This window comes from Phocoena phocoena, chromosome 4 (genome assembly GCF_963924675.1).
Source record: "Phocoena phocoena chromosome 4, mPhoPho1.1, whole genome shotgun sequence".
Classification (NCBI taxonomy): domain Eukaryota; kingdom Metazoa; phylum Chordata; class Mammalia; order Artiodactyla; family Phocoenidae; genus Phocoena; species Phocoena phocoena.
In genome coordinates, this window is record NC_089222.1 from 81,899,922 (window position 1) to 81,924,652 (window position 24,731).

The following is a 24,731-nucleotide window of genomic DNA, read 5'->3' on the forward strand; positions in this document are numbered from 1 at the left end:
TAATTATTTTCTTAGTGGTCTCCCTGAGGATTAAAATTATCATCTTAACTAAAACAACCTAGTTTGGATTAGTATCCATTTAATTTCAGTACTATACAAAAATTTTACTTCAGTGTATATCCATTAACTGATCCCTCCTTTGTAATTTTATGGTCATCCAAATTGCATATGTATATATTATAAACCCATCAACACAGTTTTTTAACCCTTACTTTATGCAATTATGTTTTAAATAAAATGGTAAAATAAAAGATATCAAAAACATATTTATACTGTCTTCTACATACACCTATGTAGTTCTCAAGTACTCCTTAGTTCTTCATGTTGATTTGACTTATTGTCCAGTGTCCTTTCATTTAACATAAAGGACTCCCTATAATATTTCTTATAGGACATATCTGTTAGCAAAATATTCTCTAGGTTTTTGTTTATCTGGGAATGTCTTGTTTTCTCCTTTTATTTTGAAGGACAGTTTTGCTGGCTATTGAGTTTGTATTTGACAGTCCTTTTCTTTCAGCACTTTGAATATATTATTTCACTGTCTCCATTGTTTCTTTTATTTTCTGTGTTTTTATCATTTTTTATTTAAGTATAATTGATTTACAATGTTGTTAATTTCTGCTGTACAGCAAAGTGATTCAGTTATACATATACATTTTTTATAGTTTTCCATTGTGGTTTATCATAGGATACTGAATATAGTTCTCTGTGCTATACAGTAGGACCTTGTTGTTTATCCATTCTATATATAAACATTTACATCTGCTAATCCCAACCTCCCACTCCATCCCTCCCTGCAAATCCATTGTTTATGATGAGAAGTCATCTGTTTATTGAGAATTTCTTGTATGTTGTAAGCTTTTTTCTCTTACTGTTTTTATTATCCTCTCTTTGTCTTTGACTTTTTTACAGTGTGACTGTTTTAAAATTTTACAGTGTGACTTACTACAGTTTGTAATCTTAAGGGTACCAATGAGAAAATAACAGTTTGTCTTTGACATTTTATAGTGTGGCTTTTTATAATTTGACAGTTTGAGTGCAGGTTTTTTTTTATTCCTCACAAATTCACATTTATTCACTGACAGACAAAGAAACAGGGATAGATTTGCTCATTGGGGATCCCCACAGTCTGGAGTTCAAAAGAGGTAATTGTGTCTAGTGTGTATGTGTGCATAGTGTGGGACATGCAGGCAAGGGAATCTCCACCAGCCTCTATATCTGTGTATAATTTTCCTCCTTCTCCAAGTTTTCTTCCCTTAAGACGTGTTAGGATAAGTAAGAGGATCCTAACCACCAGCAGGGTACCTGAGGATTGGCAATGGAGAGGGAGTTGTGGTTCAGAATGTATCTATGTGTGGACTGTTTTTAACTTGTACTGATTGGGGTTTATTAGACATCTTCGATGTGTAGATGAACGTTTTTCATCAGTTTTGGGAAGTTTTTAGACATAATTTTTTCAAACAGTGTTTCTGCCCCTTTTCTCCCTCATCTCCTCTGGGAAATTTGTTAGTACAACTTGATGGTGCACCACAGGTCTCAGAGGTACTATTCGTTTTTCTTCTTTTTTTTTTTTCTGTTCCATAGTTTGATGATATAAATTTTTCTCTCTTCAAGTTTGCTGCTTATTTCTTCTGTCAGTTCGAGTCAACTCTAGAGCCCCTCTAATGAATTCTTCATTATTGTTATTGTACTTTTTAATTCCAGAATTTCTATTTGGTTCTTTTTTTATTTCATAATTTAATTACACACATTTAAAGCCATGTATCATATAAAATAATGTCGTTAAAAATACTGCAATTTTTCAATTCACATTCAAGAAAACAATAGTATTCTAACCATATTCATATATCATCCACATAAGTATCTTCATCATTAGTTTTTTTTTTTAACATCTTTATTGGGGTAAATCATCATCAGTTTTTGAGTCATCTTGTATGATTTTCAGAGAGTAATGTTTCTCTTATAAAACTTCTGTCTCTTTGTTGATAGTCTCTCTTATGAATGATGAGAATCATTGTCATATCTTTAATTCTTTAGACATGCTTGTCCTACTTCTTTGAATGCACTTATACTAGCTGATTTAAGTTTGTGTCTAGAAAGCTTAACATCTGGGTCCTCTTAGGGATAGTTTCTATTGAATGAATTTATTCCTGTGTATGGGCAATACTTTCATGTTTCTTGTAATTTTTTTGGTTAAAAAATGAACATTTGGGATAGTATAATATGGTAAGTATAGAAATTTCTTTCTCCCTCTCTCTTAGGCTTGTTGTTATTGTTGCTATTCACTTGCTTAGTAACTTTCCTGAACTAATTCTATAAAGTCTGTATTCTTAATAGTGTGCTGCCACTGAAATCTCTGATTGATTAACTTATTGATCAGCTAATGAATGGTCAGAGATTTCTTTAAATGCCTTGAACCAGTAAATGTTTCATCCTTTACAAAGGGTCTCTGTATGTCGGTTAAGACATGCCTTCAGTGCACAGGCTGTTCACAACTGTGCCTTATGCTTCATTTCCTATTTGGATAGTACTTAAATTTCAGCCACATCTGAGAGACTGGGGTGCTCCCATGTTTTTCTTGAGCATGTGCACAGCCTTGAACATGTACACAGAAGTAGTTACAGAACTATGTTAGAAATTTCCAGTGTTTCCTTTGGACATTTTTGTTCCTCAAATATCACTTTTAACTTTTTGTTAGGCCCACATTTGCCTCAATGGTACTGCAGACTTAAAAGGCTTCAATGATAGACAATTGTCATTGATTTTTTCCAACAAAGGCCATGGGGGCAGAGATTCTATAGTTCAGTGAGCTCTTAGTTAGGTTAAATTAAGACAGTGCCCTGTAAATCAAACTTTGCTAGATGTATAAATCTAATAGTAACAATAGTATGGAAAAGGGATGTTCTGAAGAGCTGAAATCCTTATCTGCTCTTTCTGGTTGTTCTAAGACTCCTATCTCTCGCTGCTATTGTGGTTGTGAGGCTACTTGGTTTCAAGACTATTGTGAAGTCTTTAAATTAGATTAATAAAGAATATCTTCGTGCTTCCCTGGTGGCGCAGTGGTTGAGAGTCCGCCTGCCGATGCAGGGGACACGGGTTCGTGCCCCGGTCTGGGAAGATCCCACATGCCGCAGAGCGGCTGGGCCCGTGAGCCATGGCCGCTGAGCCTGCGCGTCTGGAGCCTGTGCTCCGCAACGGGAGAGGCCACAACAGTGAGAGGCCCGCATAGCACAAAAAAAATAAAATAATAAATATCTTCGGAGAGAGGAGTGGGAATAGACCAAGCATAAAAGCCAAAACCCCTGCTTTTGTTACCAAGGTGCAGCAGTTTTGTTTTGTTTGGCTTTTTAACAAACACTCCTCTCACTGTCACAAACCCATGAATAATTTCCAGAGTCCTGAGAAAGTTGTTTTTGACATTTTTTTTTCTAGAATTTTCATTGTTTTATGGAGGAAGACTGAGTTTCTCAAGGTATCCTTTGGGAAGCCCTATTCTTCCATAGAAATTTTTAAAATAGAAATTGAAACACTGATTCTAAACTTCATTTGGAAATGCAAAGGACATTGAATAGCCAAAAAATAATCCGACAGCAAAACTAACAGCAAAACTGAAGTACTAAGAATGTCTGAATGTAAAACTTATAATAAAGCAATAGTAATGGAGGCTGTGTGGTAGACAAATAGTTGAATGAAACAAGCTCACACATATATGGACAACTGATTTTTGACAAAGTTGCAAAGTCAGTTTAGTGGAGAAAGGATAGTATTTTCAACATTGATTATTTGTATGCAAAAACAAAAAGATCTTTGATACATTCCTCACCCCATATTGAAAGAGCTAACACAAAAAAGATTTTGGACCTAAATGTAAAACCTAAAACTAGAAAACTAAGAAAAATACAGAGGAAAACTCTTGTGATTTGTGTTTAGGGAAGGATTTCTTAGATATGACCTCAAAAACATAGTCCATAAAAGAAGAGATTGGAAAACTGAACTTCATATAAATTAGAAACTTTGTTTTTGAAGCATACTATTAAAATAATGAAAAGATAAACCACAGCCTGGAAGAAAATATTTGCAATTATATATATATAATTATATATAATTATATATATTTTATATATATATATATAATTATATATAATTATATATAATTTGCAATTATATATATATAATATATATATAAATATATATATATAAATATTAATATATATAATATATATATTTATATATATATATTTATATATATAAATATATATATATATAAATATAATATATATATATATTATATATATATATAATATATATATATATAATATATATAATTTGCAATTATATATATTATAAAGTATTTATATCCAGAATATGTAAAGAATGCTCAAAACTAAATACCAGAATAAAAAAAAAAAAACCTCAGTAGAATGTTTTATTTAAACAGATATTTCATTATTAGATAAATGAAAGTAAAAAGTATAATATAATACCAGTATATTATTATAATTGCTAAAAAATAAAAAGACCAACTATACCATTTATTGGCAAGTATTTGGAGAAATTGGAATTCTCATACACTGCTGGTTGGAATGTAGAAGAGTACAGCCACTTTGGAAAACAGTTTGGCAGGTTTTGTTTGGTTTGGTTTTTGTTTATTTATTTTTAAGTTAAACATACATCTACCATATGATCTAGCCATTTCACTCCAGATATTTACCCAAGAGAAATGACAGAATATGTCCACAAATAGACTTGTACATCAATATTCATAGCAACTTTATTAACAATTGCCTGAAACTTGGAAACAATTAAGTTTCTATCAGCAGATGAATGGATATAATGTAATAGTATTCAGCAATGAAAAGACAGGAACCTTTGATACATGTTACAAAAGGATGAATCTCAGAACAATTGCATTTAATGGAAAAAGTTAGACCAAAAAAATGATTATATACTATATGATCCTATGAATGTTAAATTCTAGAAAAACAAGCTAATCTATATTGATGGAAAGCAAATCAATGCTTATATAGGACAGTGTGAGGGGAAAGTGGGTGAAAGAGACAGGAGGATAAATTACAAAGTACATGAAAAAAACTGGGGTGTGATGCATAGTTTCATTATCTTAACTATGGTAATAGTTCCATTGGAGTACATAAGTCAAAACATGTGCAATTTGTTATATGTCAATTATATTTCCAATAAAGTTGTTAAAAATAATTTCAGCCATTTTGATAAATGAAGTATATGTTTTTTTAGGTTAGTGATAAAACAATATCCCTGGATTAGCAAAAAGTATACAGTATCATTAGCCATCATGGAAATGAAATTAAAACCACAGTTATAGAAAGACAACCCCCAAACTCCTAGAACAGCAGCATTTTAATCTCCACAGACACTCCCCATGGTGAAACTGGGGAAAAATTATGGTGAAAACATAACTGGCAAAATTGTCTTTTTTTAAAAACCAAACAATTTAAAGTTTCTGGAAATCATCCTAACAAATGAAGAAATCACTTTTTCAAGAAAATCTACTAAATATCAGTAAGAACACTGAAGTTTCTACCAATTGACTGAAAGAGGATGAAGCATAAAGAAAATGTTTTCCACCAGGAGGAAAACTGGAGGAACATTTACTCTGAGCTATACTGAAACAGGGATAGTTTAAAGCAAATTGCTGAAGGTGCTTTAGATACAAAGTCAAATAGGTAAGTAAATAGGTCCTTGTATTTCCATTTGAAGGTAAATATATGACTTCCTTAAAGAGGAAGAATGAGTTATGTCAATAGGAAGGAAAAAATTTAGAAAAACACATATGATATATTATTTCTTTAAATATTTTTTTGTTTTTATTGTGGTAAGAACACTTAACATGAGATCTGACTTCTTGACAAATTTTTAAGTGCACACTGCAGTATTACTAACTATATTATTAGCTATATTGTTGGCACAATCTTTAGATCTTTAGAACTTATTCGGTGTGTATAACTGAAACTATATACACATTGAACAGCAACTTCTCATTTATTGGTTTGCTCTAAAATATCTCTCTGAAAGTTTTGTCTGTTTTAAGGTTTGTTAAACGTCACTCAATTTTGATTATTTTTAGAGAGGAAGCTATATTTGAACCTTAAAGGTATTGGCAATCCATGACCATGTATACTTCACAATGCGTGCAATTTCTGAAGAGAGGCTTTGTTCTCAAGGAAAACTATACAACACAGACATGCTGCTACTTGGTAACAGAATTTGAATAAAACAGGTAAGGTTTTAAAAAGTCAAATTACCACATTGACCCTGAAATTATCAAACAGGCATCGACAGCATTTCCTTTTCTTGGGCTTCTTGGTAAGTTACCTTTTTTTTCTTTCTTCATTTGTACCTGGAATGTAATATCAGTGTTTCTCTAAAATTTGTTCAAAGAGAGCTATACTTTCCAATGTCATAGATTTTCCTGCTTGTAACATTTAGATTTTCTGTATGTGAGGCAGCAATGTAATCCAAGTGAGAGCGAGTGAACCACATCAGAATGGTGACAGTAGGAAGGAGTTAAATAGTTGGTGGGAAATTTGACCTTTACTTTTACATGATAGCATGGTTACTTTCTTTTTTATTACAGAGTTTCAGTCATGGGAATTTATAGTTTTCTTGCTATTCATGAATAATTTTAATCTAATATTTACTTTTTAATAATATAAAGAAATGAAATGACTTTGAATTAGATTTGTTCAGTATTACTATGTGTTACTTGCATTTCATAAACTTTAGAGACTAATATTTCCTTTAGACAATACCATTTTAAAGTGGTACAATTAACAATTTCAGTCTTAGGAGTACAGAGGCATAAAGTTTTAAGACGGTGTTTTCTAGTTGGGTCGGCCCAAATACTTGGGTTTGTGTCATTAATATCTTTCCAGCCTGTGAGTTGACTGGCAGAAGTGTTTGTACGTGAATCAAGTCCACGGATAAAGAGTAACCATTGCAAATCTGATTTGCCCACCTGGAGATATTCAATTTTAAATCACAATGTTTTTTCTCTCCTTATACCATGGGGCATTGAAGCTGGTATACTTCTCTCATTCTTGGCTGACAGGAGGGTATCTTTTCCAGGTAATGTAGGTATACATTTCGCTCATGTCCTTGGAGTAGAAAGGAAACAACATAATATTGCATAATATTGCCTCACATTGAAGCTGGTATACTTCTCTCATTCTTGGCAGACAGGAGGGTATCTTTTCCAGGTAATGTAGGTATACATTTCGCTCATGTCCTTGGAGTAGAAAGGAAACAGCATAATATTGCAGTGTGGTGTCATGCAGAGGCTTGAATTTGGGGTTACATATTCCCTAAAAAGTGGAAGATGAATATAGGTCCCAAAATAGCTGGGTTTGACTCTTGGCTCTGTTACTTGTGAAATGCGAGTTTGATCAAGTTACTTAGCATTTTAAGCCTGTTTACTCATCTGTTAAATGGTGAAAATAGGATTATTTTGAGGAATAAACGAGATGAATGCATATGAAAAAGTGACCACATAAGTGTTTAACAAATGTTTGCTAATATTATATTCCTTTTTGAAAAAGCATGTGCAACTTTTTACCATTATTACCTCAGTAAATTACATTAACATATCAGACACTCAATTTACTTATATACAAAGTTGAGGTAGTATTATTAAACCATTCTGAGAAGTTTTAATTAAATAACAATTTTTATCATATTTTATAAATGAAAAACACAGCTATGTTAACTCTGGAGATGCCTTAATGCAATGTCTCAGTTGGAAAAATTATGTTTATAATAACTGATATTCATTAAGAACTTATTTATGTTCTTTGTACCATTGTAAATACTTTATGTACTTTATATAATCCTTGGAACAAACCTATACATTTGTTGAATTTGAAATTTGTTGACCTATAACGTAGATATGACTATTATCCTAATTTTACACACTAAGAAAACTGAGTCAGAGGAATATCATATAAACAGTAACGGTGTGAACCAGGAGTCTATATGAGGGGATATATTTAAGCTCAGGCATTCCATCTTGTTATAGGACTATCTCCTGATAATGTGGGGGGAAAACGTTGACTTCGCCTTTAAAGAGTGGGAAAATGGAGGAAGGAGAAGACAAAATGTACAATGTGAATAGAATTAGTAGAAAAGAGTGACCAAATCGTAGTGAGAGAGAAAAAAGCTAAATCAGAATATTTATTATGTGCTTATTTTCCTCCTTGCAGCAGATAAGAGTAATGAAATATACTACTGTCTTGCCATCTAGCTGAAAAGACAAGATTAAAACACGAAATAATTGGAGACAGTATAAAATCATATATTTAAGTACTAGATATAATTATGTGCATGTGTGAGATTGAAACAAGTTAAATATTTTCCTTCATTCTTTTCTTTATTTTTTAAAAATTTCATTTGTCAAGATCGAAAAAGATAGTTGCTATTGTATGAAAAACTCCAAGAAAAACACAGTTTAAGACACTGTTTTTAACTAAAGCCAGAGGTACTGGTAATTGGAGGAGAGGGTCATGGTGACCAGTGTTTCCTCAGACATCCCAAGATTTATCTCATTGACAGAATGCTCTGAACTGCATAACAGAGAAGTTGCAACACTAAAGAAACTAAGTATTTTAATGTAATCTTTAAGGACAAAATAATAATAATAGGCCTCTTTCTCTATAGACTGAAAAAGATGAAAGGAGGAGGAGAATTGAATCCCTCTTCTTCTTCCCCTGATGCCATGTCATTTTTTTAAAATTCATACTTTAGATACAAAATCAAATGCAAGCCAGTTTAGTCCCTGAGCACATCTATAGCATTGTTTTCAGTGTAGGGTCTACATACCATCATCTTCAAAATCATCTAGGGTGCTTATTAAGTAGATTCTTTTTTCTAGATGGCCAACAGATACATGAAAATGTGCTCAGCATCATTAATCATCAAGGAAATGCAAATCAAAAGCACAATGAGAGATCACCTCACACCTGTTAGAATGACGATCATCAAAAAACAAGAAATAACAAGCTTTGGCAAGAATGTGGAGAAAAGGGAGCTCTTGTGCACTGTTGGTGGGAATGTAAATTGGTACAGCCACTATGGAAAACAGTATGGAGGTTTCTTAAAAATTTAAAAATGGAGCTACCATATGATCCATCAATCCCACTTCTGGGAAGGTATCCAAAGGAAATGAAAACAGGATCTCAAAGGGATATCTGTACTCCCATGTTCATTGGAGCATTATTCATATTAGCCAAGATATGAAAGCAATCTAAGGCTCATCTATAGATGAGTAGATAAAATATGATTATATATTATTCAGCCATGAGATAATGGCTGGATCTTGAGGGTACAATATGGATGGACCTTGAGGGTGTTATGCTAAGTGAAGTTAAGTCAGAGAAAGACAAATACTGTATGATACCACTTATACATGGAATCAAGAAAAATTTGATTCACTCTCGTGGGTGAAATGATACACAAGATTGTGGGCACTCTGGGTTGGGACTGAGTCTTGGGCATCCATGTGCCTGTAAATGGCAACATTTCCCCAATTCTCAACCTGCCAGCCCAAGCAGCATGCCTAAGCTTCCCTCAGTTTCTTGCTTTTGTGAATACATCCTTGCCCTGAAGTGCAGAGAGCCTAAAGTGGTTGAAATCAAAAACCTATTCCTCAACTGATTCTTAGGGTGTGCTTGTAACCTCATGTAAGAATCATGTAAACCCCTCCCGTAATCAGAAATGTGATCATAAAGTGCTTGGAAAACACACTGAAAGTAACATATCGGGTTCCAACTATGTATTAAACACTGGTTTAAGCATTCTCACATAGTCCTCACAGCAACCCTGAAGAGGTAATATTATAACCATTATACAAATGGGAAAACTGAGGCCAGAGAGATTAGGTAATTTGTTCAAGTCATTTACCTGATTAGTTGCAGCCCAGATATCAAAATCCAAATAATCTAGTTCCTGAGCAAGCACTTTGAACCAGCATACTCCAGCATACTGTATTGACTCTTCAATAAAGTATAAATAAATACAGTTAAAAATTACATAAACTTGTGATAAAGAAGATTTCTACATGTAGCACCAAAGGAGAAGCAACATGAGAATACATAAATAGTGTGGAAATAAATGAAGACTAGCCAAATAAGAAGAGCAAAGTTATTTATAAAGAGCTTGCAATGGCATGGGAGTCAGCCACCATCACTTGTGTTTTGGCAGAAACGCAGGCTGAGTGGGAAAGCTGTATGGTGGAAAAAAGGGAAGGATTCTGGTATGGCCTGATTGAGGCTGTTGGCAAGGGGAAGCTCTGAGCAGGATAACTAGAAGTGGGACATCTTATGTGAATGTTTAGGGGTACATATTTGCTTTCTCTGCTTGGTTCTAAGTTGGAAGTGGGGACAAAATTAAGGAAGCTGTCAGTTACTAATCAAATCCTGGCCATTTAGGGCTGATTGATACAGAAGTCATTGTTTAGCTTCCTGGATTGACACTAGGCATAGCAATCTCTGTTCCTGCAAGTCTGACTTGTAGCAAACTGGCTTCCTAGTTGTTTATTGCAGGAGGTGGTTTCCTGGGAAGGTGGCTGCAGGTTGTGGATCAAGGTTCTAGTTTTATATATGGCCTGGTCATTGTCCATTTATATGTTTAGTCTGTCAATCAATTTAAAAATAAAATGTAAAACTTCCTTGTCTATGGGAAAAAAACAGAATAAATGAAGTTGAGACAACACTAAACTGGGAAAGATAATTACAAAATATATTAATATACGTTGATATACTATCATATAAAGAGTTTTAACAGCAACTGTTAAACATCTCAATTGAAAAAATACTCTGGACAATAACAGATAATTCAACAGAGAAGAAAATATATTTAACTTCAAAAAATGCAAATAAAATGAGATTTAATTTTTAGCTTACTACATTGACAAATATTAAAATGGCTGACAAAACTGAGTGACAGCATGGGTTGGAAGAAACAGACATTCTGATACACTGCTAATGGTAGTCTAAATTGGTCCAACTTTCCTGAAAGACAATTTGGCAACTGTATCAAATGCCTTAAACATATGCCTTCCTTTTGGGCCAGCAATGCTTTTCTAGGAATTTATCCTAAGAAATAATGAGACAAATGCACAAATATGAAGGGAGAAGGAGGAACATAAAACAACCTATGATTCCAACAATAATGAACTCATTTATTATGGTGCATTTTATATACAGTCCTTAAAATAGTAATGCAGAATTATATTAAGTGATATGGAAAGTTAAGTATTAGATGTTAAATTAGCATAATCTATTTGAGAAAACAATCTGGAAGAATAAACGTCTAAAAGCTAACAGTTGTCTTTGAATGGATCATGGGGTTTGAAAATGTTTTAGTAGTATTTTTTTTTGTCTATCAGTTCTTTCTAATTTTTGACAATGAATGAATATTGCTCAAAGATAGCATCAGTGCTTTTAGTACACAAAAGTATAAAAGTGAAAATATATATAGTTCACAATCGTTCCACCTACAAAATACCTATTGACATTTTAAAAAGGTAATCCATGTACCTTAGTAGAATATCCAAATAATTGTTCAAAATGTTTATAATGGGTATCAGAGCTTTCCTCCTCTGCCTCTTGTCCCTCCCCCAAAGATAATTATTGTTAACAGAATTTTATGTATCGTTTGGTCACATTTTCAAGGGTGAAAAAGGTCCATCCATCAAAAAGGAGGAAAAAAATGAACCAACAATTTTAGCCTGATGTTAGTTGGCTCAAGAAATAAATCCCACCTTCTGTTTCTCTTTAGCTCTTGTCTGAATTCCCAAGTTTCCAACTCAGTGGCTTCATATTAGGATGATCTAAATTATACCTTACGATCTATATTAGAATACATAGCATTTTATGCCTTTGAGTTCAAATACCCATCTTTTTCTACCACTGATATTAAAAGTGCTTTTAAAAAGGCACAGCATTTCCTGTATACTGACTATATATTCATTTTGTTGTAGTCCCGATGCAGAGTTGCATCATTTTGCAGATTATCCATGATGCTAAAAATTCTTCCCACACTTGCATTTGACACAGGAATTGAAATAGAAAACTGAACCTATTTAAACAAATTTAGAGCTACAGTTTCTGTGCTAAAAACAAGTTTTGATTTTTTTTAGTGTTGTTTCCTCAAGAGAAATGATCATCTCATGTCCAAAGCACAGACTTTCTCATAAAGAGAATTTGAAGTGGGCTCTTATTTTCATGATGAAAACATTCAGATATGAATTACTTCATCAAAAGAAGGAGATGACTCATGATTAAGCAAGCACAAAGCACCCAGAGCAATATATGGTGGATTTTCAAAAAGAAATTACTTCTCTCTATATATGACAGTTCTTGTATTCATATTTAATTCTTCACAGGTAAATTTACTGCCTACACAAACTGGTAAACAGTTATTTTGCAATGTGTGTAAAGCTCCTGCTGAAAAACTTAATACTGATTTTTTTCTTCGGGAATTTTGGAACTAAATTAAAGAAAAAAAATTCTTGACTGATGGCAGATTTAGTTTAATAAAGTTTCCAAATACTCCTTATCTTAAAAGTGGATTGTAAATATCAGAGCTAAACAAGAATCCAAGAGCTGCAGGTTTACACAAAGAAAGTCTATAGTTCTGCTGCATAGTTACATGTGTCCTCAGGGCATGGATTCAGACTGTGAGGTTTGGCTTCCTACCCTGCCTTGTAAAAAGGCACGATTGCATTGATTAAATGCTCAGACACGCGGCCAATCAGATTAGAAAGTGCCCTTGACTTTGACTGGAAAATCTAAGCTTCAGCTCTTCAGTAATCTCGGTAGCTCCTGCCATATACCGCCATGCCTGTCACTCCTGTGCCCTGGATTCTGGACGTACATGCTAGCTACAGTCAGGAGCTTTCAGGTGAGGAGGTGCTTTCCCTAGCTTACAAAGGACAGACATCTTGCACAATATATAGATAACACATTGAAGCAGGCCTTATTAAGAACCTTTACTCCCACTGCTGGGACTCTAGTTTCATTAGAAATAGCCTCTTCCAAGACTGTTTTGGCCTCAAATACGTCAACCCCTATGACTGTTCCTAGTTCTGATCCTCTGAAGATCAGAAGTACTGAGTTATAGAAATCAGTCTTCTAAAGCCTACAGCCTCATGAATATCCAGAAGCGATACCATCTTCCATCACCTTTTTCTCAATGGATTACTAAATCATAACTGTCTGGCACCAGCTTATGTCTTGATTTGGCAGCACTGCATAAGGTCTCAAGGTTCCTGTCTCTCATCTATTATTCTTTTATTGATGGACTAACTATGTACCAAAACCTGGAAGACTACTACTCTTATATTTCCTATTGATGAAACACCTCTCCATAGTTTAGACCAGCTCTAATAATTCGTTGTCTTCTCCTTAAGAATTGGCCTTTTCAAAATAATCATGGCTGCTTTTGCCATTAGAGTATATGGAGTTGCATGGAGTATATGCTGAACAATCCAAGGGACACCATTTGCATGATAATATTAGTGTCGCCCCTGGAGTTGAGCAATGTGGTACTCTCACTAAACACAGGAAGGTCACATCTAACCAAGACATAGAGGGTCAGAGGAGGTATCCCAGAAGTAATATAAAGGGATACTCCTGACAAGCCCCAGTTCCACTTAGATGTCTGTCATTTTTCTATTTCCTTATCACACTGTGGTATAATTGCTTATTTTATTTCTTTACCTTGTCAACTTATCATAAGTTTCATAAAGACAGGGATTACACACATTTTATCACCAAGTGATAGCAGGTGCTTTGCACATTTTAAGGCTATTTGTTGAAAAAATAGACTAAAAGGCATTCAGTGTGTGCGAAATAGAAAGAAAAGGAAGTAACTCTGGGGGGAGGAGATTCAAATAATAGGTGTCATGTAATTGTTGCCCCAGTGAAAGTTGTGTGCTTATGTCAGTATCTGTAGGTCTATATCTTCGAATGGTTAAAGATGAAAAAGGCCACAAATCCTCAAAGTTTCAAATCCAGCTACCCTCTCCAAGTGCACCCACCACCATTTCCGTAGCTCTTTTAGATGCTTAGAACACTGAGGCTGCCACTTGCTCTAAACCCATCAATACACCCCAATGAACCAAAATAGAACAATATACAATGAAAGTTGTGATAGGCACTAGTAACACCATGGCTAGCACTAGTATTTAGATCTGCTCTATGGGTATATAGCAAAGGATCATGCATATGAACTTGACTTTCATCTAGAAATATACCTGAGACTGAAGAGACCCTTGCTGGGGAAATCTAGAAAGTTTTCAATAGCTATGCACCAGGCTGTACATACCACAAGTGCAGGGACTATGCTTATTAATTTATTCATTCTCTTATTCATTCATTTAAATCTATATTATCTAACTTCCATATTCTAGGTACTATACTATGTTTAAATACCCAGTGATGTGCAAAATGGACATAATTTCCATCCACATAGAACTTATGACCCAGAAGCTTTTCTATACACTAGTAATGAACTTTCAGAAAGAGAAAGCAAGAAAACAATTCTATTTAAAATTGCATCAATAAGAATAACATAACTGAGAATAAACTTAACCAAGGAGGTGAAAGACCTATACTCTCAAAACTCTAAGACATTGATGAAAGAAATTAAATATGATTCAGAGAAATGGAAAAATATCCTCTGTTCTTGGATTGGAAGAACTAATGTGAAAATGTCCATACTACCCAAAGCAATCAGCAGATTCAATGCAATCCCTATCAAAATATTTGACATTTTTCACAGAACTAGGACAAAACAATCCTAAAATTTATATGGAACCATAAAAACCTTGAATAGCTCAAGCAATCTTGAGAAAAAAAGAACAAATCTGGAGGTATCATACTCCCTGACTTCAGACTATACTAGAAAGTTACAGTAATCAAAATAATATGGTTCTGGCACAAAAAAGACACAGAGATCAATGGAACAGTCAGAGAGCCCAGAAATCAACCCATGCACTTATGGTAAATTAATCTACAACAAAGGAGGCAAGAATACAATGAGGAAAAGACAGTGTTTTCAGTAAGTGGTCCTGGGAAAACTTGTCAGGTACATGTAAATAACAAAATTAGAACATTGTCTCACACCATATACCAAAACAAACAAACAAAAACAAAACTCAAAGTGAATTAAAACCTAAATATAATACTGCAAACCATAAAACTCCTAGAAGAGAACCTGGGCAGAAAATTCTCCGACATAAATTGTAGCAATATTTTCACAGATCTGTCTCCTAAGGCAGAGGAAACAAAAGCAAAATGAACAAATGACATCTAATTAAATTTAAAATCTTTTGCACAACAGGAGAACCATTAAAAAGACAAATACAACGTAGTGGATGGGAGAAAATACTTGCAAATTATACTGTTGACTATGGGTTAATATCCAAAATATATAAACAGTTCATACAACTCAATATGGAAAAACAAACAACCCAATTAAAAATGGGCAGAAGACTTAAATAGACATTTTTCCAAAGAAGGTACACAGATGGCCAGCAGACACATGAAAAGATGCTCAACATCACTCATCATCAGGGAAATGAAAATCAAACCCACAATGGAATATCACCTCACACCTGTCAGAATGTCTATCATCAAAAAGACTACAAATAACAAATGTTGGTGAAGATGTAAAGAAAATTGAGCTCTAGTATATTTTTGGTGCAAATGTAAATTCTTGCAGCCACTATAGAAAACAGTGTAAAGTTCCCCCTCCAAATAAAAAAATAGAACTACCAGATGATCCAGTAATTTCATGCTGGGTGTATATCCAAAGAAAATGAAAACACTAACTTGAAGAGATACATGGACCCCAATGTTCATAGCAACATTATTTACAATAGCTGAGATATGGAAGCAACCTAAGTGTCCCTCAACAGATAAATGGGTAAAGAAGATGTGATTGATACACACAAACACACACATACACAATGGAATATTACTCAGCCATAAAAAGAATGAGATTTTGCCAATTGCAACAACATGGATGAACCTGGAGGGTATTATGCTTAGTGAAATCAGTCAGACAGAGAAAGACACATACTATATGGCATCACTTATATGTGGAATCTAAAAAAGAAAACAAGCAAATGAATATAAAAAAACAGAAACAGACTCACAGAGGTTACCAGAGGAGGGAAGGAATGAGGGAGGGCAATAAAAGGGTAGGGGACTAAGAGGTACAAACTATTATGTAAAAAATAACTAAGCATCAAGGATAAATTGCACAGCACAGGGAATATAGCCAAAATTTAATAATAAATTTTAAAAAGTATAATCCATAAAAATACTGAATCACTGTGCTGTACACCTGAAACTAATATAATATTGTAAATCAACAATACTTCAATAAATAAATAAAATAAAGATAATGAGACTGGGAACAAAGAGTTTACACTGTGTGGAAGAAAAATATCTAAAATGCATAGGTATAGAAAATGCTGAAATTCAGTGCATGGAAAAAGACACACCATTAAATCTTAATTAAAAGACAGTTGATATAACACATTAATTAGCAACAAAAGATATCTTAAGGCAAATAGAATTAGTAGAATTAAAAGGAATCATTTGAACTGATAAAAAAAAGATCCAATGATCAGAATGATACAGCAATTTAAAAATTATATGCCTATATTAGCAAAGTATCAAATTATTTAAAGCAAAAGTTGACAAAAGTACAATGAGAAATTGATAAATTTCCAAATTTAGGAAGTTCAACACTCTTCTCTTAGAAATTGATAGAAAAGCACTTAAAAATATCAGGATATAAAATATTAGAAAATGTAATTAGCAAAGTTGACTCATTAACTGCAGAATGTACATTAATTTCAATCATGCATAAATCATTTATAAATATTTAACACATACCAGGCCATAAAACATGTCTAAACACAAACTCTTCCAGAAAACTGAGGAGACCGTTTCCCATTATCATTTATAAGACTGGTGGTACTCTGATAGCAAAACCAGACTAACACATTACAAGAAAAGAAGACTACAGAACAGTATCCCTCATGGACATACATGAAATATTTTCAACAAAATTTTAGCAAATTATATCCAACAATATATAAAGAAAATAATATGACCAATTTGGGTTTATCCTAGGAATGCAAAGTTGGTTTGACATTTAAATATCAATCCATGTAATTGACCTTATTAAGACTAAACTTGCACACATACACACACACACACACACACACACACTATCACTGCCACCCCCCCCACCACCACCACCACCAACAGCAACAGCAAAGGAAGTGATTATCTCAATAGATATAGGGAAAGCATTTGAAAAACCCAACATCCATTACTGATAAAATCTTCCCAGAAAACAAAGAGTAGAAGAGATGTCATGAATTGGATAAATGTCATCTACCAAAGCTTTCAGCTGATGTCATTCTTAATGGTGCATAAAGTTAGTGTTTTCTCCTAAGATCATGAGCAAAGTAAAGACATTCATTCTCACTACTTTTATTTAACATTGTACTGGAGGTTCCAGTCAGTCCAAAAAGATAAGAAAAAGATTAAATAACATTGTAGGAAAGGAAGAATTAAAATTGTCTTAATTTACAGAAAACACAATTGGTTGTGTAAAATATCTTATGGACTCTAAAATAAATAAGACAATAAATCTAATATGTGAGGTTAGCAAGGTTGTAGGATATAAGATCAGCGTACAAAATTAGTTGGATTTCTATGTACTAATAATCAGTAGTTAACATACTAAAAATACCATTTACAATAGCATCAAAAATAGCAAATACTTAGAGATAAATCTGATAAAAATGTACAAGGCCTTTACACTGAAAAACAGAAAATTCTGAGAAAAATTAAGGAATCCCTAAAAGGATGGCAATACTGTGTTCCTATATTGGGTGGCTCAATATTTTTAACTTGTCATTTCTCTCTAAATTGATCTATAGATTCCATGTAATGTCAATTAAAACCCTATAAGGAGTTTTTTGTAGGCTAGGTTTTTGAAAGGCTGATTTTAACATTCATATTGAAATGTAAAGTATCTAAAGTAGACAAAATAGCATTGAAAATACAGAGTAAAGTTGTAGAACTTATATTACCTGACATTAAGATTTATTTATTTTAAAATTATAGTAATCAAGATACTGTGGTTTTGCCATGAAAATTGACAAATAGATCAAGGGAACCAAATCAAGTCCAGAAATAGACTTGGAAATACATAATTAATTTAAAAATTTAATATATACTTATTTGAATTTGACAAAGGTAAAGAGGCAATTCATTGAAGAAGCATAAATTTTTCAACAAATAGTTCTTAAAAAATTTGTTTATCCAGATGCAAAAAGACCTCAATATTCATTCATTTCATTCAATTCATATCCCACACTATACCAAAATTAACTCAAAATAGCTAATAGGTTTAAATATAAAACCTAAAACCGTAGAATTTCAAGAACACATAGAGTGTGTCTTAATGATCTTAGGTTAGGCAAAGAAATGTTCCTTTCATAAAACAGTGAAAAGTACAATCCATGAAGTAAAAGGACCAATAAATTAGACTTCGAAATTTCTGTTCTTTGAAATACACTGTTAGTAGAATGGGGAAAAAAACACTAAAGATTGTGAGAAAGTATTTGCAAATCCCATGACTAATAAAGGAATTGTATCTAGAAAATATAAAGAATCCTCAAAACTCAAGAATAAGAAATCGGGGCTTCCCTGGTGGTGCCGTGGTTGAGAATCTGCCTGCCAATGCAGGGGACATGCGTTCAAGCCCTGGTCTGGGAAGATCCCACATGCCGCAGAGCAACTGGGCCTGTGAGCCACAACTACTGAGCCTGCGTGTCTGGAGCCTATGCTCCGCAACAAGAGAGGCCACGACAGTGAGAGGCCCGCGCACCGCGATGAAGAGTGGCCCCCACTTGCCACAACTAGAGAAAGCTCTCGCACAGAAACGAAGACCCAACACAGCCAAAAATAAATAAATAAATTTATAAAAAAAAAAAAAAAAGAAAAAGAAACCAACTGCCAGAATAAACAAAGGGAATATTTGAAGATACACTTTTTTTTTAAGAGTCAGGTCAGTTATTAATTAATTAATTTATTTATTTATTTGGTCACACCATGTCACATGCAGGATCTTAGTGAAGCATGCGGGACCTTGGTGCCCCAAACAAGGGATTAAACCTGTGCCCCCTGCATTGAGAGTGCCAAGTCTTAACCACTAGAGTGCCAGAGAAGTCCTGAAGAGACACTTTATAAAGTGATATACAGATTGAAAATAAGCATATGAAAAGATATTCAACATCTTTAGCCATTAGGGAAAGGCAAATTAAAACACCAGTGATACACTCCCACACCTATTAGAATAGCTAACATTAAAAAGGCTGACAATACCAAGTTTGACAAGGGTATGGAACAACTGAACTTTTGTGTACTACTGTACTGGTAGGAATGTAAAATGGTAAAACACTTTGAAAAATAATTTGGCAATTTCTTAAAAGTTAAATGTATCCCTACATATAACCCCAACTTTAAACATTTACATACTTACCCTAGAGAAATTAGAATGTTTATTCATACAAATAGTCATACGACAGTATTCAGAGCACCTTAATTTGTAATAGTCAAAAGCTGTGCACAACTCAAATGCCCATCAATGGATGAATGAATAAACTAATTGTGGTGTGTCAATATAATGGAATATTATTCGGCAATAACAATATCAAACTCTTGATATGTACAGTATAGATGAATGTCAAAATAGTTAATTTTGAGTGAAAGTAGCTAGACCATAAAAAGTACATACTGTATAATTCTACTTATATAAAGTTCTAGGTTCTAGACAGTGCAAACGAATCCATAGTGACAGAAAGTAATTCAGTGGTTCCCAGGAGATGGAAGTGGGTTTAAGGATAAGCCAAAGGGAGAGATTAAAAATGGACATGAGGAAACTTTTGAGAGTGATGTGTATATTCGTTATCTTGATCGTGGTGATAATTTACTAGTGTGTGTGTGCTTGTGTAAATACACACATATATATATACAAAGATAGATCAAAATTGCATACTTAAAAATGTACTTTTTAGTGTGTGTATGTTACACTTTAATATATTTTTATAAACTGGTGAGGACTAGACTAGAAATTAAAATTAAAGTCCAGCACCAATCATGAATTATAAATGCAAAAATTCAAGCAAAATATTAGCAAATGCAAACTCCAAGAATACACAGTACTATATAAGAAAGATAATACATCACTGCCAAGCTCAAGTGTATCACAGGAGTACAAATTTGATTTAGCATTAAAAATTAACCATTTTAAGCCATCAAAAATTTACATTACAGTGAAAAGTTATTAATTTCAATATACATAGAAAAAGAAGTTGACAAAAATCAACACCATTTCTTGATTTAAAAAATTAAAATATTTAGTGATCTAGAAGTAGAAGGGAACCTCATTAATATGATAAGGAGTATCTATAATAAAAGTTTCCAGAAACATTTAATGATCAAATGTTAAAAGCTTTCTTTTTAAGTTTGTGAATAAGGCGAAGATCCCCATTATCATCAATGTCCTCAAGGTCTCAACCAATGAAATGAAGAAAAAGTGAAGCTAGAAGAATTTGAAATAAATAAATTCTTATTATCTGTAAGTGAGATGATTGTGAATCTAGAAAAATGTACAAATAATTCAAATTTACGACAGAGATTAGCAAGTTCAGTATATACAAAAATCCTTATAAAATATCAGTTGTGCCCAAGTGCCCATCAACAGATGATTGACTTAAGAAGATGTGGTAAAAGGAACAAACTACTGATGAATGTAATTCCATGGATGAATCTTAAAAGCACTATGCTAAATAAAGGAAACTACATGCAAAAGAGTTAAAAATAATTAATTAATTAATTAAAAATAAAAGATCAATTGTATATTTATATGCAACCAAAACATTTAGTAAATAAATATTTAAAAATCTATCATTTATATATTCATATAAATTATCTAAAACCTGCAAATGAATCTAATAAAAGAAATGCAAAAGCTTACAGGTAAAATTTATAACCTTATTGAAAAACATTAAAGAAGACTTAAGGACATGGAAATACACAGTGTTCATGGATTCTTCATAAAGTAATTTATACTTTCAATGAAACTCCAGTCATGATCTCAACAAGCTGAATTTTAAATTTATATGAAATTGCAAAGAGCTAAAAATATCCAAAAACATCTTTTAAGAAAACAGGATAGAAGAACTTTCTCTGTTTTTATTACATATTGCAAACCTAGAGTAATAAGAACAGTGGTTTTGGCAAAAGTAGATCAATGACACAGAATAGAGAGCTTAGTATCAGCGCTAAGTATAAATGGATACTTGACTTTTTACACAAATATTACTGCAGATAAGTGTAAAAAACTCACAAAATTTAAATAAACTATGCAGGCATAATTGCTATCAATATTTTTTTAAAAAGTAAACTCTTGATTTTTACCATATTAAGAAAAATCAATTCTTGAAGGTCTAAATTGATCCTCAAAATCTACATTTTAAAGTTAAAAAACTATAATGTGTTTAAGAGAGAAATAGGAGAATATCTTTAGACCTCAGGGTAGGAATGATTTCTTGGACAAGACACAAATTACAGAGCCATAATGATAAAGAGGAGAGCATTAAGTTAATAATTTCCATTAATCAAAAGACATTTCGTTGTACAGACAAGATAAGTTACAGAGTGGGAGAAGATTTTTGCAATACTTATAACTAACAAAGTATCCAGAATATATAACAGAATCCAAAATATATAACAACCTCCAAAAAAATCAAAGTGGCAAAGGCAGATAACTCAACAGAAAAATTATCTAAGAGTTTTGAAGCGGTACTTCACAAAACAGCACATCTAAATAAGTGCTGTGGACTGAATATTTGTGTCCTCCTAAAATGCCTAATTTTAATTGAAGACCTAATCCCCAGTGTGGGGTATTTGGAAGGGGGGGGCCCTTTAGGAGGTAATTAGGTCAATAAAGTGGAACCCTCATGAATGAGATAAGTACCCTTATAAGAAGAGACAGGTAAGAAATGATCTCTCTTCATCATGTGAGGATATAGCAAGAAGGCAGCCATTTGCAAACCAGAAAGAGGGCTCTCACCAAGGACCAAACTGGCTGACACCTTGGTCTCATATTTCCCAGCCTCCAGAACTCTGAGAAATAAATTTCTGTTGTTTAAGTCACCCAGTCTAGGATATTTTGTTACAGAAGCCTGAGCAGACTATGACAATGATCAATAAGTATGACAAAATTGACAATGAATATTCATTAGTAATGAGGGAAATGCATATTATAATTACAATGAGATTCCAATGCACATGCTCCATATTGGCAGATACTAATGCATACTTGACTATACCAAGTGTTGACACACATAAACTCTCATGTATCACTTAGGAATGGAAATTAGTACAACATTTTGCAAACTGGTGTAGCATTATCTAGCAATGCTATAGTTGGGAGAAAAACTAGTAAAGTTGAAAAAATACACATATCCTAGTCTTTCCATTTCTAAGTGTGTACTCTACAAATCTGCATTCTTATATGCAACAAGAAATAAGATATAAGAATGTTCAAAGCAGCATTTTTCAAATTTTCCAAAATCCAAAGAGTCCTTTAATAGCAAAATGGATAAACAATTTGCAATATCAATAATGAATATTATACAGCAGTGAAAATTAATAAATAGTTCTATACACATCAATATGGTGAAACTTACAATCTTTATAGTGAAAGAAAAATAGCAAATAATAGAAAATATACACAGCCTGACTCCATTTATATAGTATTAAAAACAAGCAAAAGTAAAGTATTTTGCTTGGGAAGGCATAAACAAGAACTAAAACTAAAGAAAACAAGAAATTGGTTATTATTAGTGTCAGGATAACAATTACCTCAAAGGGGAGGGAATGGTAGGAAGAGACACACGTTCTGGAATATTGACAGTATTCTTTTGCTTGACCTATGTAACATTTACATGAGTGTTGTTTATAGCTATTTACTAAACTGAAAATACACTTTATGCACTTTAGTAGATGTGTATATATTCTATTTCATAATAAAAGTGTTTCAAAAGCAAAAACCACAAGTCTGTAAAACCTCGTGAGAGTTATTTGGGCTCCTTTCCTGGCTGGGCCAGACCTCATGATATTAAAGCCGAAGTATTAGTCTCTTATGAAGCATCATAGGGCCTATCAGCAAAATGATTGGGTCAGGGTGGGAGTCGGGGTGGTATATGCATTTTTAAGCCCACTCCAGTGCTACCCATGTGTCAGAAGTGACCTCTCTGAAAATCTTTTTTTCCGCTTCTTACACTCACCTATACTTAAAATCTAAAAACCAACATCTCCAGACTGACTCACAAGCTTTAAGAGAAAATGTAGAGCTACTCTGAGCTAAAGGTAAAGACATAACTTGAGTGTAACCAGTCATGATGGAACATTTCACCTACTCAGTGGAGCCTGCAGATTGTCCCTTCATGCGAACTGACAGTACCTTAGAGCATTGGATTGGTTCGGCAGTGAAGCAGGGAAAACTGTGTCGAAGTGAAAATAATATGATACACAAAAATGCTCTAAATCGTTGTAATGGTAGAGAAATGTTATGGCTGGTGTAAAAGCAAGTCATTGCTGGAGGCAAATGACTGAACTAAAGAAATTTGATTTCCCCTGGATTTTAACTTCATGGGTGGCTGCCTACAAGAAAACTCAATATGTCTCTGAGACTTCTGCCTCTTTGTCAATTTGACTGAAATCAGCCTATGAAATCCAAATGATTTGATTCCACAAGAAACTAGGAATATATCTGAAGGCTATATTTTTAATCAAAATTCAGAATTCCTTGAAGAATATGGGTTTTTTGGTCAGATTAATTTATGGAATCATAAAAATTTCAGTTTCTTATGCATATAAATGGGAAAATTTGACCTCTGAAAGAGGTCAGTTTGAGATAAAACTTAGTGAAACATCACTAGATGATGATACACAGGAGAACTATGTCTGGTGATTTGAAAAGTGCTAGTTTCTGGAACTAGAAAAAAAATGATAAAAGGGGGAAAACTGAGAGGAAGATTCTTTTTTTTTTTTTTTTTTTTTTTGCGTTACGCGGGCCTCTCACTGTTGTGGCCTCTCCCGTTGCGGAGCACAGGCTCCGGACGCGCAGGCTCAGCGGCCGTGGCTCACGCAGCCAGCCGCTCCACGGCATGTGGGATCCTCCCAGACCGGGGCACGAACCCGTGTCCCCTGCATCGGCAGGCGGACTCTCAACCACTGCGCCACCAGGGAAGCCCCAAGAGAGGAAGATTCTTAACACTTATTATGTTTGTAATTTCAGTTCCAGGCTGGCAAAGTCATGAGTTTGTTGGATCTAGTGAAAAGATTACTGTCTAGAAAGGATCGTGGATCAAAGAGACTACAAGCTATCTGCTTTAGTGTGCTTTGGTATAACATTCTAGAGGCAGAATAGATAGGAAATTAGGTAAGACATAGACATGACTCCTTGAAGATTCTTCACATAGGAAAGCAGATTGGAGAACTGCTCCATTAAATAATAAACTACTTGTGGCCATGGACCATGCTTTTCTTTCATTCCAGTATTGTAACTGAACTTACAGTTACTCATACAGTATTCCT